The 19,814-nt window shown below is 32.9% G+C and overlaps 1 protein-coding gene and 1 pseudogene across 3 annotated transcripts in view; both read right to left on the minus strand.

Moving 5' to 3' along the window:
• The window catches only part of FSTL5 (follistatin like 5), a 498,432-nt gene that overhangs the window by 4,140 nt on the left and 474,478 nt on the right, over positions 1-19,814 (minus strand). The window lies entirely within an intron of this gene.
• Positions 9,537-9,655, minus strand: LOC112483966 (annotated as a pseudogene).

The following is a 19,814-nucleotide window of genomic DNA, read 5'->3' on the forward strand; positions in this document are numbered from 1 at the left end:
AGAGGGTAAAAGTACTACCTTGCTACGAGGATGAGAGTAAATGTGTGTTTATTACCAGCCAAACAGTAGATTCTCAATAAGCAGAACTTGTCAGTGATTTACGTCTTAACTAGCATCATTTTCCCATATGAATCAAATAAAATATTCTCTATGGCACATTAGATTATTATAATCTATGAATGGGAAAAACAAAAACAAATTATCAATTTTTCTGGATAGCTAGTGTTCTCATAATGTTAAAAATAAACATAGTGTTACTCAAATGTGGCTAGACTTTTTTCCATTTGTGAATACAACAGAGATCGCATTCACGATATGAATTCACCTTTTCAATTTTGCTCTCACTAGCACCAACAGGATCTATGCCCAGTCCACACCTATCCAATCACCAAATACCTCACATAGTGAGGAATGAAGGCAGTCTAGCTCGCTCTGTCTTCTTTAGAGGTGCTGCTTCATTTCTTACCAAAGGCATGGATCACTAGGCCACGTGAATCTGAGCTCTGCTCAGATGATGGGATTTGAAATAGGTACCAATCTTACTCAAAATTTTTTAATAAAAGTAACAAAATTTTGTGGCTGACTTTAGGACCTGTATATCTAAGAACATGAAGAATTGCAGTCAGAGTTTGCATCATGATAATTCAAGGCCTTGCAAAGGAAGCTATTTGGCAGAGAAAGGAAAGAACAGATAGTTAGATAGAAGTATGGTTGAAATGCCATGAAGTCTAATAAAGAGTAACTGCTCAAAGACCTCCACATCCCACAAACCAGGCTACACTTTTTGCATTTGCATAATTATTGATATCCTCAAGTCTCTCACTCAGAGAGTTCCCAAATGGATCTGGTTACAGAGTCTCACAAAGCAGTTTCCCAGTCACTGTCACCCCACAGCATCTTCCTTTTTGTTCTGCTCCTGTTCTTCTTTCAAATCTATCACCTGAGGTGCCAGGAAAGGAATCGCATAATTGCAGTTAATGATCTCTTTAATTTGCCATGGTCAGTGCCAACACCACTGGTAGCTCAAAGCTGGACTGAAAGAACCCTGTAATATTTGCAGAATAACCATTATTTCATCCCCAGAGTCCTCATAGAGTCTCACCTGAACAGTTTTCTTTACTGCTGACTTTTAATATTTAACCTATGAGGATGAGTCCCCATACCAAAAGCAGGAAAGTTTGCCATATGCTCCTCATCCAATTCTACATTACTTCTTTTCTCAAATCCTATCATCTACACTTCCTCAGATTTTAAAACCAGTCTTTCTATGTATATTAATGGATGAAAATCGGAAGTGGGTGTATTTGAACATTGGATTCACTAGCCACTCTATCCTGTTCTAAAAGCAACATTGCTTCAATCCACTACTAAAACAAAAGCATTCCCCAAAGACTTTTGATGTCTCACTTATAGAAACCATATTCTTTGAAATAAAATTTCAGATCAAAAGAATTTAAACAGCCTTAGGAATCAGTTATATTGAGATTTTACTTGCGAAAATTGAAATTTTACTTGTGATCAACTAGTTAGTGTTTCATAAATAATAGTTGGCAGGATTATTAATATCTTGTTTTTCTAATTGCATTATAATTATCTTGTTTTTCCAATTGGAAGCTCAGAAATGCTAAACAGATAAGAAACTAAAATTGTAAATGCCCTCCTCATAATTAATTTATAAACCCGCACAAACAATGGCTATTGTAATGACATCTTCTGTTGTATTACAGCTGACAGAGTTTTCATAGACACAAACCATAAATCTGACATGAGCCATCATTCACTAGTTTATGAATTCTTTTATATTTAGTTGTTTTCTATTATCCTGGACTGACCCTTGTAAGAAAAGATTGAATGCTGTTTCTACCCAGCTACCAGAGGATTTAGTTTTTATCTGAACTTCACATAAAAAGCTCAGTAAAACACACCTGTTCATAAATAGTGGTCACATTCATATTCGATAGAGGGAAAGCACAGAGAAATAGAATTGATGCATTTAGTAAAGATTTATAACTAGAGTGAGGGCAGTTTCTGAATAGTCCAAATTCTTAGATGTGTTTGAGAAATGATAGTACTTTGAAGTTTTCTGTTTTCAAACATAGGTTGAAAAAGTTAAAATGCACCACAGGATGCCCTCCTACTTGACTTTTATAAGTATATTATAGAAAATCTATATTAAAGATTTTAGCCACATTACTTCTTCCCTACTTTCATTTTTATTTTTTTTCCCTTAAAAAAAAGTAGAATGTGTTTCTTTACACTAAATTCTATTTTCTTCCTTCTCTGGTATTCTATTATTTTGATATGTAGAAAATTTGATTCTTCTAAGGAAAATTGAGACGTGAAGGCATAATTTAAGTCTAACTGTTTGACAGAATTATTACAGTGTCCAGAGATCTATCCTTTCTAGCGAATAATCAGGACATATAGAAGAAAACAGATTTATTAAGAATTCTGTGAACACCGTATACATACACCCAAACTTATAAAGGTTCAGTGTAAGATTTTTCAACTTTACAGTGGTACAAAAGCCATAGCAGTTAACAGAAACCCTGCTTTGATCTTTCCCAGGTTAGCAACAGCGGTACGATGCCCTCTCCTGATGCCGGCAGAAGCAGCAAACTGCAACTTCCAGACAGTCACTCAGCTGTAAGGGCAAATAACCGGTACTCTACAGTGAAGTATTAAATATATTTTTGACTTAATGATATTTTTAACTTACTATGGATTTATTGGGACATAACCTCATGGAAAGTTGAGGAGAAACTATATACAACAGATCATATCATAAATACCAAATTTTCTTTTTTTTTTTTTTTTTAATAGCTTAAGAGCTTGGCCGGGGGTGGTGGGGGGCAGGGAAACCTGACAACTTTGCCTTATGATAGCATTTTAAGAGGTTGTTTGCTCTTCTTAACTTGGTTTTGGAAAAACAAGATGAAAATCTGAAAATAGCAGCCTGCCTGATCTTACTCAGTTTTCTGATTAGGATGTGTTTTACACAGGAGTTGATAAATGAATCAGCGGTGATGTGCATAAATGAGTTAGTAATTAGAAGAATGAGAAATAATTTTGAGTACAGAAGTGAATATAGGAAAGGAAAGTGAAACAAAGTCAAAGCAAATTATAATGTATTAATCAATCAAAATACATTACCAGTATCCATCGTATACCTGCAAATGAGAAATAATGGGTGGAAAAACAAAGGTTCTATGAGGAACCATGTTTGGAATGGGTTGGGAACAATTACAAAGTACATACAGTGTACTTTGTAAAACCTTATGAAGGAAATTTAGAGGAAATAAATGATTCTTATCCTTAAGATAATTCTAGTCAAGCAGTGAGGTGCTTATTGTATGTCCTGACTTTCACAGAGTGTTTTAGAGAACCTATTCAATGATAAGAGAAGGCATGGGTGTAGCTACATCCTTGTTTCGCCTACTAACTTATATTTTTGTTATGCTACGTTTTCACTTGAAGATAGAATATATATTAGCCTGGATCCCAGAAGGAAAAGAACAAATTCCAATTAGAATAAATCAAGGAGAGTAAAATATAGACTATTTACAGAGAAATAGTAATTGACAAAGGACAGAGCAGTAATATGGGGAAAATAACAGTAAGGCTGTTGTCACTGCTCTGTCCTGGAAGGAAAGAGTCATTATGTGAAGAGGTGTATCTTGTAAAGAGCTGTGATCTTTGAAATAGCTGGTGTCCTACAAATCAGCAGACAGGAAGCTTTCCTTCTTCAAGCTATCTCTAATCAAGCTTCTCATTGGCCGAACCAATCAGAAGCCTTGTTAGCCTTTCAGGGAGAAATGTGGAGTGTATACTTGGGAATAAAATTCAAAACATCAGGCACAGATTTCCTTGGCCAAAGAGTCTGAAAAACTCAAATCTAGAGAATATACAGAGCTATGTGGAGTGAGGATTGCAATACATACATTTAGTTTCTAAGGAGCATCATTGGAAGTCCTAATCCCCAATGTGAAGCTATTTGGAGGTGGAGCCTTTGGGATGACTTTAGGTCATAAAGGTAGAGCCTTCATGTATGGGGTTAATGCCCTTGAAAGAAAAGACATGAGAGAGATAATCTCTCTCTGCCATAGGAGATCAAATAAAAAGACAACTATCTGCAAACTAGTATCTGGTCCTCACCAGGATCTGAGAATGCTAACAGCTTGATCACTGGTTTCCCAGCACCTATAACTGTGAGAAATAAAGTTCTGGTGTTTAATCCACCCAGTCCATGATATTTTGTTAAATTAGTGGAACTAATTAAGATAGAAATCATGTAGTTAAAGTTATGCACGTGATTGATACTATTTGTTTTTATTATTATTATTATTATTTTTTTTAATCACTTTGCACACACTCATCAGTCAGACAAGGTGAAAGCTGCATAACTATTGTTTAACAGGATAAGGGTTTATAGCACATGTTTAGAAATGTATCTGGATTTGGTATTTAATAAATATTATTATTCTATATGCTGTTCTTGGGTATGTAAGAGTAAGGGAAAATAAAGGGTTTGTTTTGTTTTGTTCACATTTTTCACTTGCATAAATGACAATATAGTATATAGCTCATATTGTATCTTACCATTTTCTTTCAACACTGCATTTTAAAGATGTAGTCATGTTGCTCTGTGTATATTTACTTTATTGCTTTATAGTTATTTATAGGAATCTATATTTATGATTCACCATATTTTACTTTATTGCTTCCTCAATAATGAGTATATTCATGAGGCTTTAGTCAGCTGATGGGTATCAGTTGGTGGCTGACCTCAGCAAGGAAGCCTGAGATGGATGGACTCCTCTCTTTCAGTGTGATTTTCTATTCTAAGGGGTGCTACAGAAACTTCCTCATGAGGTGACTGCAGAATTCTAAAACAGAAAGCTCTAAATAGTCAGGTCTCTTCTTGTCTCATGTTTGCTTCTGTCTTACATAAAAAAGCCAAGTCTAGGGTCAACGTGGGAGGGGACTACCCAATGGCACTGATATTGAGAGATATTGGAGTATTGGTGGAATAGGATAAAGATTTCAGAAGCAGACTCATTTTATATGTGAAAATTAAAAATATAATAAAAGTAGTATTTCACATTAGTAGAGAAGGTATAGGCTACAAAATATATCATACTGAGGTAATCAGCTATCTAATAAGAAAGATATATGTACATCTCATTTGTTGCACAAAGTAATATCTAGATAGGTGAAAGAATTCCAATTATAATACTATAATATTTAAAATCAATATTAAATAACAGCATTACAACAGTATTAAAAGCATCAATACATAAAAATTGGAGAAGATGAGACCTTTTTAAGCAAGACCCCACATTTTATAAGCCAAAAAGTGAAGCTCGATAAAGGTGACTATATTTTTAAAATAAACAATAGTTAATGCAATATACAAAATGATCAGAAATATAACAGAAAATAATTAATATTATGACTATAAAATAAATTAGTAAAATCAGAAAAAGCAAAGAATTAAAAAGAAAAATTAGCCAGCAAACAAATGGCAATTCCTCACATGAGGATGGGGCATCAAGAGACTCAAAATTTCACAAATGATTAGGTGAATACAAATTAAAATTAAAAAATGACTTATTTATTTTTACCAGTCTATTGTTAACAATAATAAAATGTGCTTACATCCATCATTGGTAAGGATGTGATTAAATATGCTCCCTTGTAGACTATTGGTGGAAGCAGACTTGTTTTAGGATTTTTGGAGAATAATATGTTATAATCTCTGAAATTAAAATATGACTCTGCTTTAATAAAGCAATGATGTCTCTTAGTATCTTCCTTTAATAAATGCTCACAAAATTATTACAAAGTAGCATACTTAAGAATATTCCTTGCAGCACTGGTTGCAATAAGTTAATTTAGAAATAAAGTAAACATCAAATAATAGTGTAATGCTTAAATAAACTATGAACCAATACCAAATGAAATTTCATACTATAGTTATAAAAATGACAGTGTATTAGTAATGACACAGAGGTATCTCTAAAACTATTCATTTTAAAATAAGAACATACCAGGTTAAAAAGAATACTATATATTTTAAAGCACTTATATGTAATTGCTTCAATAAATGAACTGAAAGATAACTTGCTAAAGAGAAAAGTGCAATGGATATTTATAAAACTTTTGCTTATTAATATATATATTTTTGCATGGTTTGAATATGGCATGTATGCATCAAAATATATAAAGAAACTATGCAATTTTATTACTTTTCAATCAAATAAGTATAGAGCAGTGAGATAACATTTTCATTTCACAAACTGGGAATACATAATGTTAAAAGTGTTCAATGAAATTGGCACTTTCCTGTGTTACTAATAGCAGTGTAACTTGCATGTATAAAATAATTAATAATTAGCATCAAGGATTGTTCATATATTTCTGGCCTTTTTAGTAGTAATTCACTTCCTAGTTGACTCTCCTTAGATAATAATAATAAATATGGATAAAGCTTTATGCACAAATATATTCATAACATTATTTAGTTGTAAAAATTTGTAAACTCAAAAGCCCATATATGTGAATATTTATGTAATAATGATATAGCCACTTGATTCAATAGAACATACATGCTTGTTTAAAAGATATCATAAGCACTAATTTAGAATTAATGTTTATTTAACAAAGTTATATGAAAAGAGAACTGTATTGTATGAATGGTATAACTAAACTATTAAAAATAAAATAAGCAAAACCTATCCACGACTGAAGATAAATATGTCTAAAGGTTAACTTTGGTTAAGTTTAGAGACTGGATTAAGCTCATTTTGTTTTAAGTTTTTCAATCTTCGTTCAATGAATATAGTCCATAGTCTACTTTTTTATAATAAGAAATATATATATGTATTAATAGAGCTAAAACAATATGTAGGAACTTATTAAAAAGACCAAGTAGCTCTCATAATAATTGCTGACCATGATTTCAGTCTTTAATATGCATTTACTAAGTATCTAGATAAATGTACAGAATGTGCTTGATGCTTCAAAAAGAGATTTATCTATGTAAGACACCTCTTCAGAGAATACAGATATACTGAAAAAAAAACTTAAAATATCAGAATATGTTTGGATATAAAATTAAGTGAAAAACACATGTAAATACAAAGAATGTTGTACTGAATCAACCAAGGAGATGATAGAATAATAAATTCATAGTACAAGTAAGAAAGATATAGTAACTGAATATTAGAAGACCAATGAGAAATGTTATAGTTTGTAATACTGACAAAAAATTTGAGTAGTAGAATAAAACTAAAAGTTTGCCAGGAAAAAATGCTTGCAGCTGTGATTTCAGTAGATAGAAGGTAAGGCAGCAACAATTCCAAGGAACAACTGGAAACAGAAATACTTTCTCCTCTTGACATCATTCCACAATGTTAATTGAAGATTATTTTTTTTATATTTCTCTAAGCTATTTTCTCTTTGAAAATCTGCTTTGAAATCTAACCTAGAATAACTAAATTTTTTACAACTTCTATACTCAAAATAGTACATGTGATAATTGTCTTAACACTCACTTCAACAATATTGAAAGATTTTCCATTTTTTATTCTATTATATATAATTTGGTGACTGTGAATCAGAATTTAATATTGCATTTGATTTTATTGCAAATCTTTGAAAAGGCATATTTATTTCAGAGACTGAACCAAGTACACATACTAAAGAAGTGAGGACAAACAAGTCTAAGTTAGCTAAAATTGTATAACTACTTTATTAATTCTGCTTGAAATGTTAATCTTAGTAAGTTTAGTAGCTTTTCACTGGTTAATTCTTTTAATTGGCATAATGATATTACAGAGAAACATGTGAAGTTTTATGAGGATGAAATTACTAATAGAAAAATTAAAGTGTGCCTGATACTTATGTTGTATATCTTCCCAAATACTATAATTTTATTGGTTTTATTTCTGTATAATGGTGATTATACTAGTTAATTCCTAAAATACTAAGAGAATAAATTAGTTTTATAAATCTCAGTAATTTAAATCATGAAATTCCTTTGAAAGGCAAAAGCAAAGTACTTATAACTAGAATGTTTATAATAATGAACTTGAAAAATGGTTGTATTCCATTTAAATACTTTTCAAGGTACTGTTATTATTCAATTGAGTGGAATAGTTCTTTCAACAAATGTAGCTGTGACAAATGGATGTCCCCATGAAAAATAATAAAGTTGGTTCCCTACCTTATACTATATATAAAAGTTAATTTAAATGGATTTAAAAAATGTAAGTAAAAGATATAACTATAAAATGCTTAGAAGGAAACTTAGGTATACATCTTCCTTGGGTTTTGGGTTTGCAATGGGTTCTTAGATATGACTCCAGTACAATAACAAAAGAATAAAAATAGATATTTTGGCCTTTATCAATGTAAAAAATTTTATATATCAAAGACCACTATCAAAAAAGACAACCCATAGAATGAGAAAAAATATTTCTAAATCATATAACTGATATCTTCTCATATCAAGAAAAAATAAAGGATTCTTACAATGTGAGAAAAAGAAGACAACCCAATTAGAAAATGGACAAAGGACTTGAATGGAAATTTCTCCAATGAAGATATACAAATGACCGACAAGTGCTAGAAAGATGTTTAACATCATTAGTCATTAAAAAATGTAAATCAAATCACAATGAGATACCACCTGACACCTACTAGGATTGCTATCATCTAAAAGATGAATAATAACAAATGTTGGTGAGGATGTGGAAAAATTGGAACTCTTAAACGTTCCTGGTAGAAATGTAAAATAGTTCAGCACTAAAGAAAACAGTTTGTCAGTTTCTCAAAAAAATTAAACATAGAATTATTATATGATCCAGTAATTCTATTTCTAGGTATATACTCCTCCAAAATTGTAAACAGGTATTCAAACAGATACTCGTACACGAAAATGTCTAGATAGATGAAAGACTTGTAATTATAATACTATAACGTTTAAAATCAGCATTAAATAACATTATTCTAACAGCATAGAAAGCATCAATACTTAAAATTAGGGAAGATGAATTGGAGAATGGCAGTACCATTCTCAATATCCAAAATGTGGAAACAACATAAGTGTGCATCAACAAATACATGGATAAACAAAATGCTGTATGTCCATATAATAAAATATTTTCAAAAAAGGAATGAAGTACGGACACATGTGCTACAATGTGCTACAATGTGGATATACCTGGAAAATGTTAAGCTATGTTAAAGAAGCCAGATACAAAACGTTATACATTGTATAATTCAACTTATATGAAATATACTCTACTTACATGCATTATAAATAGATCTATCCATAGAAACAAAAATCATATTTCTGGGGATTTCTAGGGGTTTGGGGCAAAAAAGAATGTGAAGTGATTTCTTAGTAGGTCTAAGTTCTCCTTGAAAGTGATGAACTTTTTTTTTTTTTTTTAGGCGAGGCAACCCTTGGTTGACCTCACAGATTGCAAGGACCTGGTCAGCTTACAGTCCCTTATTTTTTTTATTTTTTACACCTACAGCACCTGGTCTTCCTAGGTGGTCTCCCATCCAAGTACTAACCAGGTCCAACCCTGCTTAGCTTCCGAGATCAGACAGGATTGGGCTTGTTCAGGGTGGCATGGCCGTAGATGGAAGTGATGAACATTTTGGAATATTTTGAAACTAGATAGAGGGGATGATTGCATAACTTTCTAAATATACAAATGCCATGAATTCTGAATATACTAATGCCACATTGGAATGTTTCATTTTGTGTTATGTGAATTTCATCTCAATAAAAATGTATTTGAAAATAAATATTATGACTATAGTTAATAATACTTTTTTGCACTTTTGAAAGTTGGTAAGACAGTAGATCTTAAAAGTTCTCATCACAAGAAAAATATTTATAACCGTATGAGAATAGATACTAACTAGATTTATTGTGGTGATCATTTGCAATATGTACAAATAACATCATTATGTTGTACACCTGAAATGAATATAACGTTATATGTCGATTATACCTCAATTAAATAATCCAAATCAAAATGTTAATTAATGGCTGAGCTAACACTAAATAACAGCAAAAAAGAGTAAAAAATGCTGACTCAAGATAACACTGAAAATATCAAAGAATTTCTCCCTGCCTTGTGGCACATTTGAATAGTAGTTTTACCACATCCTCAGTCCATTCTTAATTTTAGTTAATGGTTAAAAAAAAGAAACATAAACCTCCCATGAAAGTCATACTAGTCATTAGATGTAAAAACAAAACAAAGCAAAAATATCACCTATGTAATTTAGGTTCTTCACCTGAAAGAAGTTAAAAAAAAAAAAACATTTTTAATATGTGCATTTAGAGATTTTCTGAGTCTACCATAATCTAAGAGCTATGCTTCTAGAATTGGTATAATTTCAATATTTAGTTTAAAGGGATCATTTATTTATCTTGAGAATATCAGTCAGATGTTTTAAGTCTTTTTACCTCTTATATATATGAAGACAACCTAGATAATTCTCTAAAATGTCTAAGATACATTGATTAAACTTATCGAAAATGGAAGACAAAAGTGATACAGGTTGGGAAGCAAAAAAAGCAAGAAAGAATTCAGAAAATATATAAGAGAATAACCAGCAATCCCAGAATAATATTAACTGAAAATTTATTTTTTTTCTATTTAACAGATTTATTTTCTTTCCTTAAATATTGATATGAATTCTAATGTCAGGAAAGAATATTCCAATTCAGTTTCCTGATGATTGTTTGTATAGTGAAAAGGTATTTTTTGAAGTCAGAAGATTTGAGTACTAGTCTCCTATGTACTAGTTTGTGACATTTTGAATGTTACTTTATCTGAGCTTTGGTTCTTTTCTTTGTTATATATTCTAATAATGCATAACCAGTGAACATTAGAGAAATACATGTGCGAAGTCTGATATATTGTAGGTGCTTAGGAAATTACAGCAATTATCATTAACAATAATTGCAAGATGTCAAGCAACATATTAACATTACAAATAATGCAAATATCTGTCACCATTTTATTATTTTTAAGAATTTAGATAATTTCTCTAAAAAAAAAAAGATTAACACATTTAAGAGCTACAATTTTTTCCCTCTGTAGGTTTTCTTATTTGTTCACTTTGCTCTGAGGCTCACTTAGCTATTTTGGCTTTAAAATCATTTCCATCTTTTACTTACTCAAAGATACATGTTGCATTATGGTCGCTAAATATCTAGCATTTCAGAGCACCAGCCACTAATTTGTTTTGATGTTATTCTTTAATTTATGTCTACATGGGTGGCTGAGTGATGGATGGCCTACACAGATCATTTCTTTATTCAGAGAACTTATCCCCCAGACATTTAGAAATGCTGTATGGTGAAATATTTTTGCTTAGCACATTTAAGCATATGAGCCTAAGTTTACTTTGAGCCTAATTTTACATCTTTATTATTGATGCGTTTTCGATGCCAGTCCATCAGCATCAATATATGAAATAACAAATGTTTTTCTCTAAAGTCCAATGATCTAGTACAATACATAATTGTATTAATATTCTTCCAGGAGAAAAATTTTAAAAGGTTCATCTGATAGTAGGGTCATTAAATGTTGATCCTTTCTTTCTGATAACTATGAAAGATTAAGTGTATTGTCCAGTTGCCATGGCTAATTAGAATAAACATCAATTTAGAAAATTGACAGAGCCAGACTTTTCACTTAACTCTCTAAATTGGTTTGTGCTATTAACAATTTAAATTGTCATATTTCTCAAAAGCTTTTTCTGGTTTTTGAATTTTTTTCTACTGAAGTTTTTATTCCTTTATTATTTAGTCATTTTATTTTAAATAGGATCGAAATCATTATCTATTTTCTCACCATGTCATTGCTTTAGTTACATACAAAGTGTGGATTTGCTACCACTTTTCTTCTGACTTAATTTCTGTGAGTTTTAAAAATAATCTTCATGAAACCATACCCATCTGTGGTGCCCTTTCTAGTCTGTATAAATTGCCCATTTTCCAGATCTACTTTCAAAAAGTAATTAAAATTACTTTTAATATTCAGTATATTATACTAAAGTCTGTGCATTGGACAGCATCTCCTTCTATGTTGTTTATTTAACAAACAAATCATACTATTTTAAATTTCAATAGTAGTCTAATTCTGAAGCAGAATACATTAAATATGTATTTAACTGGTTTGTTTGTTGTAACACTAGTGAATTTTGCTCAAAAACTAACAATACTTAGTGGTGATTCAAATTGAATGAACTCTATCATGTAATCAAGCCATCCATAAAATAATTTTTGTGCCTTATTTCATACTATTTTTCAATAATGCCACCATATAATCCAGCTATGATTATATAGTTACTAATTTCTCTAATATGTTTCACCCTTTCCCAACTTTTTCATTTCCTCTTCTCATGGTGTCATATTCAGAAAGTGGCCCGGGTACTAGAAATATATCACTGAATGTGGAATGGTCACTTTCTTGAGGAGTTTGTAGTCTAGAATTAATAATGTGGGCCTAGGCACTAGGCTTTCTGGCTTCAAATCCTACCACATACTGACTGTGTAGCCCTCAATCTAGTTTCCTCATCTGTAAAATGGGAATAGCAATACATCTGTTCATAAGGGTTTTGTGAGGACTCAATTCCTGTAACACAAACAAAAGTGTCCTTCACACACTCACAACATATATGTTTGTTAAATAAACATTTAAAAGTGACACTAAAGAACACACACATTACTTTAATACAATGTATTGAGAGTTAGGCATGAAATTCCATTAGAAAATGAACAATTTACCCAGACTGGTAGAGAATATAAAAGCCTATCTGGAGGAACTAAAGTAAATGTGAGGAAATGGTGATCAGATAAAGAAGGGGAAAATAAAACATTTCAAACAGAGAACAAAATAAGCAACATGGTCTGTAACAGCAAGTACAAGTTGCCTTATATTACACTAGTGCAATGTGTAAAGGAGAGATATTTATTTCATTCTCTTTCTAAGCCCCTTGAGAGGCAAGCCTTGGGCTAGCAGATCTGCAGTACTTGTAGTCTTTATTGCAGAGCTATACACATAAGAGACACTCATCATCTCATGCATTAATTCTATGATAGCTTTCCCAACTTCGTTCAAACACTCTTCTGAATCACATTTCAATCTACTTCATGGAGAGCTTCCGGGTTACATACACATATAATTTCTCAAAAGAAGAGGAGACTGAAGAACCTCAGTCGCTGCTTGTTGACAATGGCATTGAAGACACATTCTTGTTCTAGCACTGGTCATATTTTCTCTCACCGTATGGCCTCTTTACTCAGCCTCCTCTGTTCTTCTATCTAAATCATATATATTTGCCTACACACATGAAACATAGTTTTTATAACCATATCAAGTACTTTTGTATAGCGTTCTTTAAATCTGGAAGTTAAAAAAAGAAAGAAAAAATGCAGTGGGAAAAGGAGGGAAAGCACCAGAAAACAAAAACAAAAATACTCCTAAAGGGAAGAGGGTAAGATACTGAATACTGATTAGTTCTTAGTACCTTGTCTTTGACAAATCACTGTTCTGAGACTTGGACTTCTATATTAGATTTCGTACTGTTCTCTACCTCTGTCCTCTTAGAATGTAATACCCACAACCACCACAGTGACACCTTCCCAAGGCAGATCAGATCCAATCCTATCTTTGATCAAAACATTTAATGGCTTCTATCACACTCACAATGATAGGCAACTGCACCTACTTTTCAAATTCTATCTCCTACTGCTAAAGCTGCTGTGGCCTCCATGCTGCTCCTCAAACATGCCAGAAGATTTCTGTTCAACAACTTTTCCTTCACAGTTGCCTCTACCTAAAATACTCAGCTTGGAATTAGAGACCTAATCCTGACTTCTGTTCTCTAATTTGAGAACTACTAAGTAAGATTCTGCTCAGCTTCAGCAGGCTCTTCTCTGGTAGGCATTATGTAATTTTTATATTTCATTCTCTATTAATGTCTATTAATTCCTTATTTGAAGGATTATTGAGAACACTGTAAATATTATACATTAAATTCACAGTAGACTACCTGGCACAAAATTATAAAGAACATCTATTACTATTACTGCTTTTCTAATGGGATTCATGAGATTTCTGAACAGGAAAACTAGTTTTTCCTTCTGAGCTAACGAGACACTTATTAGGAGTCCAGAACCAATTTTCTTATTTAGATTGCTTAGGCTATTCCAGAAACCAGACAGATTTGGAATGACCCCAGAGACAGTAAAGCTCAGAATCCCAGGGGACTAAAGCTGAAGTGTGAGGATACTGAAGGGCCGAGGAACTAGCTGAGGGAATCTGAGCATCAAGAGCGGACACTATGGCTGCCTATAGTGCGTGCCCTTGAATTCCTCTAGCTGACTATAACAACAGAAAAATGTGATATGAGCATTCCCTTCATGATGCTTAAATGCTACTTTTCAAAGTGCCCTAAGGAGTGTTTCTCTTTTCTTTTTTCCCCTGAAATAAAACATACCATAATGCAACACATTTGTTTTGTTTTGTTTTCTTAAAAAGAGTATGAAAGAAGCCACAGTGTTGCCTTGGAAAGGACCTATGGACTGAAAGCACATTATAGAGTATTGCAGTCTGACCATATCTTCACTGATCTATCTGGAAAAGCATGTATATTGCATTTATTACCTAGCACCTTTTAAAGCTGTTTATGGAGACTACGAGGAAAAATAATTTTTTCTGTTCCTTTTAGTTTGCTATAAATTCAGAAACAATTTTGCTTGAACAGCTGATCTGTAAATTAATAATGAGAGACTATAACTTTTTTTCACTGTGGTATATCAAGTGCTTCCTTTGAGTTTAAAAATTGATGAGGCTCAAACTTCATTTCTTTAAATGAAACAGATTTCAAAGGCATATGGGGCAATCACCACTTCTCTCATATGAAAAGTTATTTCCAAAATCATGTCTTGACTAGTAGTAAATATATAGATGATAGATGCATAGATAAATAGATAGGACTCATTATCCTGAGGAGATTTTGTAAGTGTATATCAAATTTTGAAGTTAGAAAGTGGCAGAACACTATTTTGGATCTTGGCAGATACATGCTTTTCAAATGAGTTTAAGTTTTAAGAAACTTAAAAATACAAAAGGTTATATGGCATTAGAAGGTTCTTTTAAATTTGATTTTTGGTGTTTTTTTAGGGGCACACGCTAAAGAGGGAAACTACAACTAAGAAAGAAAATTTTTCCATATCATAAAATGTTTCTATGTTGACTTAATTTTTAAATTTTCCATATTTAGACATTAACTGTATCAAGGTCAAATATAAATATACAAAGACTCTGGGCTGTGTCTGCAACTGATTGGATGTGAACAAACAGGTTGAGCCTAGACATTATTTGTAATTAAGGGTATACCTGGCAATGTGGTAAATTGAGCTGTATTATAGGTATCATATATCTTTGAACGATTATGTGTTATATTTTAAAAGCTATTCATTGCTCAAGAAATTCTTGTCCAAAAAACATTTTTCTCCATTGAGAAGATGATTAACACTTGGTTGTTCTTATATAATATCAAAAGATATTAGAACAGCACAGAGCCACATGTTCTAGTCTGAGGCTATCTTAAAACTTTAGAGTTTGCTTTGGACTGGAGGGACTTTGGAAAGTATCTGGTTCAATCCCTTCATTTTACAGATAAAAATCTTGAAACACAGTGAGATTAAAGGATATACCTGAAGTCACACAGCTCACTTATTGAAGATCTTGGATCAGATCTTTCGTTCTTAAAATCTATTCTCTTGAGAGTGAGAAGGTCATTAGCAGAGCTTAAAATTACTGTGGGGAATATTTTTTATTTTTCATATTTATATTAGCACATAGAGAAAAAGAAAAATTAACTATTTAAGAACTGATTGAAGATACTAAACTAACAAAAAGTGCCCCCAAAACATACTTAAAGAAAAAAATGTACCATCTTCTAGGTAGTATCTCAATTTGTACTACTTGCTTAACATTATTTATGCTGTGTAACTTATAAACATTCTTTAAGTCTACATCTTTTTCATTATATGAGATCAAATTTGCTAAAATTAACTACATATGATAATTCTATTCAAAAAACATTTAACAACCATTGTCTGTTAGGTACTACCCAGAGAGAACCACGTAAGAAAATTTTAATACTTTACTGTGAGGAGATTAATATCTAGAGAGCGCAAAGATAAATAAAATCTTCTGACATAAAATACAATATAATAATGCTGCAATAGCTGTAATTATAATCAGCTTTGAAACTATAGGAAATAGAGTACTACAGATACATAGAGAGGATGCTAGAGGAAAAAGTCTTAAGTTAACTGACACAATTTGATGTGGGTTTTAACAAAAGACAGAATCTTGTAGGCAGATATGAATGTGGGTATTTTTAGCATAGGAATTATTCTGAGTTCATTTCTACTATATGCCCCTTTCCTTCTTCAAGCTCAAGGACACAAATCATTAAATAAAAGAAGGTAAATGTTTATTTTAATTCTGAAGACTAGTAAAACAACCATGCTTTCTCTGTTCTCTAGTTATGAGTGACTTAAAATAATTTTATATAATATTTACTTAATTACCTTATGGTCTCTACTACATCTTCTCAGACTTCTCCATGTCTTGATACCACCTGTGGTATAACTTTATCATAATGCATCTGTTTGTATATTAAACTATTTTACTAAGTTATGAAGAACTTGAGGGCCAGTCTTTATTGAAACATATGTGTTAATGATTTCTGTATTAAATCCTTCCTTCTATACCTATGTTTTTCTGCAGATGATCAGATTGAGCTTGCCAAAAAAAAAATGGAACATTTTGATCAGTTTAGAATAATTATAATTTTTAGCCCTTACTCGAGATAAAGAAAAGTAAAACCTTTTTCTAAGTAGTTGCAAGATTGTAGAGAAAAAGTTTTAAAATATTTGCAAGTAACTTCTACTAATTATATTCAATCATTCCCTTACTTAGCATTCTGAATTTATACCATGTGCCAGGCAATGTGCTATGTGTTGGAATAATAATACAAAAGTTATTATTTTGTTATCAAGGACCTTATTCTCATGTTGAAAACAAATATGTAAACAAATAACTTTTGAAAAATAATTCTGCTAGCATAGAAGCTTGCATTCAATTCTATAAAAATACAGTTTTGAGGGACCGAAATAGCTTGAACAGAGGAGGAGAAGAGTGGAGACACTGCACCATAAGAGAACCTGGCATAGTAGAGGTACTGTGAGAAGCTTGGCTGAAGCAGAAGATAACTACTAGAAAGTAGCAGCTGGTGAGATAAGAAGGAGGAAGGGAGGAAGGGAGGAAGGGAGGAAGGGAGGGTTCCAGGCCCAGGGACAGAAGTCCTTACAACTTCTGGCTATGAAAACCAGCAGAGTTTGTGGCTGAGTGAGATGAAGGCCTGCTGGAGTAACAGGCATTCCTCTGTGAGCTTGCACACAGATTTACTCGCTAACGGACTCACTCTCTCTGAGCTTCAGCGCTAGGGCAGCAGCTTAAAATGTGCCAGGATCATACGGTAAGGGGCTAAATTGTCTGGCTTCAGGGTGAGGGTTCGAGGGGCAGCTTTCTCTCAGACAAAAGTGCTGGAAAAAGTCATTATTACTTGTTTAGCCCTCCTGCCACCTAGGCTGCAGGCACTGTATCTGAGTCTCCATTAACATCATTTTGTTCCACCCTGGTGTTTTCCTGAGACCCCACCCCACCCAACTTGTGGGCCCACCCAAGCTGCTTCCAGTGACTTTTGTATACAAATGGCCTGTCTTGGTTCATGCTGTAGAATTTTTTAAAGTCTCTCAAAGGTTCATAAACACCAAACAAGGAGCATCTGCCCTTGGCATGCCCCGTACCTCTTGCTAAACAGGCCTGAGACTGGAACTAGCAGCAGCTGGCATCAGTTTGCAGCTCAGCCTCTCCTACACACTTCCAAGCCCAGCACAAGTGGCAACCATGCGCAGATCACTTTGTAGCTCATAGCAAGTGGTCCCGGGGCACTTCTGATCTTGGCCTGCACCAGAGCTCCTCCCAAGAGGCTCCCAAACCAACACACTTGGCAGCAAGCTTTAGACAACACTAGAGGATCACCCAACCATCTCCACACCCAACACACCCAAAGAACATACTCAGCAGGCACCAGAGACCCTCTAAAGTGAATCTTGCTTCATAGAGTTTGCCCCTGCACAACAGTTCCCCCACTGTAGTTACAGCAAATCCTCACAATCAGCCTGAGGGACAATCTCTCCCACTGACTGCAAACTGCAACCAAGGCTCAACTACAACAGGAGTGCACACACACCCACACAAGGGACATACCTAGAGCCCCTGGCTCAGGTGACCAGAGATACTGAGCCACTAGGCCCTATAGGAAACAAACTATGTAAGGCCACTCTACTAAGAGTGGGAGACATAGCAGCTCTCCTTAATACATAGAGACAACCAAAGGGAGACAGCCAAAATGAGGAGACAAAGAAACATGTTCAAAATGAAAGAACAGAATAAAACTACAGAAAAAGAACTAAACATATTGGAGACAAGCAGTATACCAGATACAGTGTTCAAAACACTGGTTATAAGTATGCTCAATGAATTTAGGGGAAGAATAGATTAATTTAGTGAGAACTTCAACAAAGAGATAGGAAACATAAAAATGAAAATAGAAAACATAAAAAAGAACCAGTCAGAAATTAAGAATACATTAGAGGGAGTCAACTATATATTAGATAAAGTAGGGGATCAAATTAGTAATTTAATAGATAAGATAGCAGAAAACACCCAATCAAAACAGCAATAAGAAAAAAGAATCCAAAAAAATGAGGATAGTTTAAGGGGCCTCTGGAATAACGCTAAACATACCAACATTCTCATCATATAGGTACCAGAAGGGGAAGAAAGTGAACAAGGAATTGAAAACCTATTTGAAGAAATAATGATGGAAAACTTCTCTAACCTGGTGAAGGAAATAGAAATACAAGCCCAGGAAGCATAGAGAGTCTTAAACAAGATGAACCCCAAAAGGCCCATGCCAAGACACATCATAATTAAATTACCAAATGTTAGCGACAAACAGAGGATCTTAAAAGCAGCAAGAGAGAAGCAGTTAATTAGCTACAAGGGAACTTCCATAAGACTGTCAGCTGAAAACATATTCGCCCATATATTTATTGCAGCATTATTTACAATAGCGAAGATATGGAAGCAACATAAGTATTCTTTAATAAATGAATGGGTAAAGAAGAAGTGATACACATATACAATGGAATATTATTCAGCCATAAAAAGAAAATTAAATTTTGCCATCTGCAACAACATGGATGGACCTAGAGGTTTTTATGCTAAGTGAAATAAGTCAGAGAAAGACAAATACCATATGAATTCACTACATGCGGACTTTTAAAAAACAAAATAAATGAACAAAACAGAAACAAACTTATAGACACAGAGAACATTTTGATGGTTGCCAGATAGGAAGGGAATTAGGGGGATGAATGAAAAAGGTGAATAGATTAAGAAGTATAAATTGGTAGTTACAAAGTAGGCATGGGGATGTAATGTACAGCATAGGGAATATAGTCAGTAATAACTGTATGGTGTCAGATGGGTACTTGATTTATTGGAGTGATCACTTTGTAAGTTATATGAACTTCTAATCACTATGTTGTACACCTGAAACTAATATAATATTGTATGTCAACTTTAATTTAAAGATAAAAAATTATTTAAAAAAATAAGAAGAATGGA

The sequence above is a fragment of the Pteropus alecto genome, unplaced genomic scaffold (genome assembly GCF_000325575.1).
Source record: "Pteropus alecto unplaced genomic scaffold, ASM32557v1 scaffold166, whole genome shotgun sequence".
NCBI classification, from domain to species: Eukaryota; Metazoa; Chordata; class Mammalia; order Chiroptera; family Pteropodidae; genus Pteropus; species Pteropus alecto.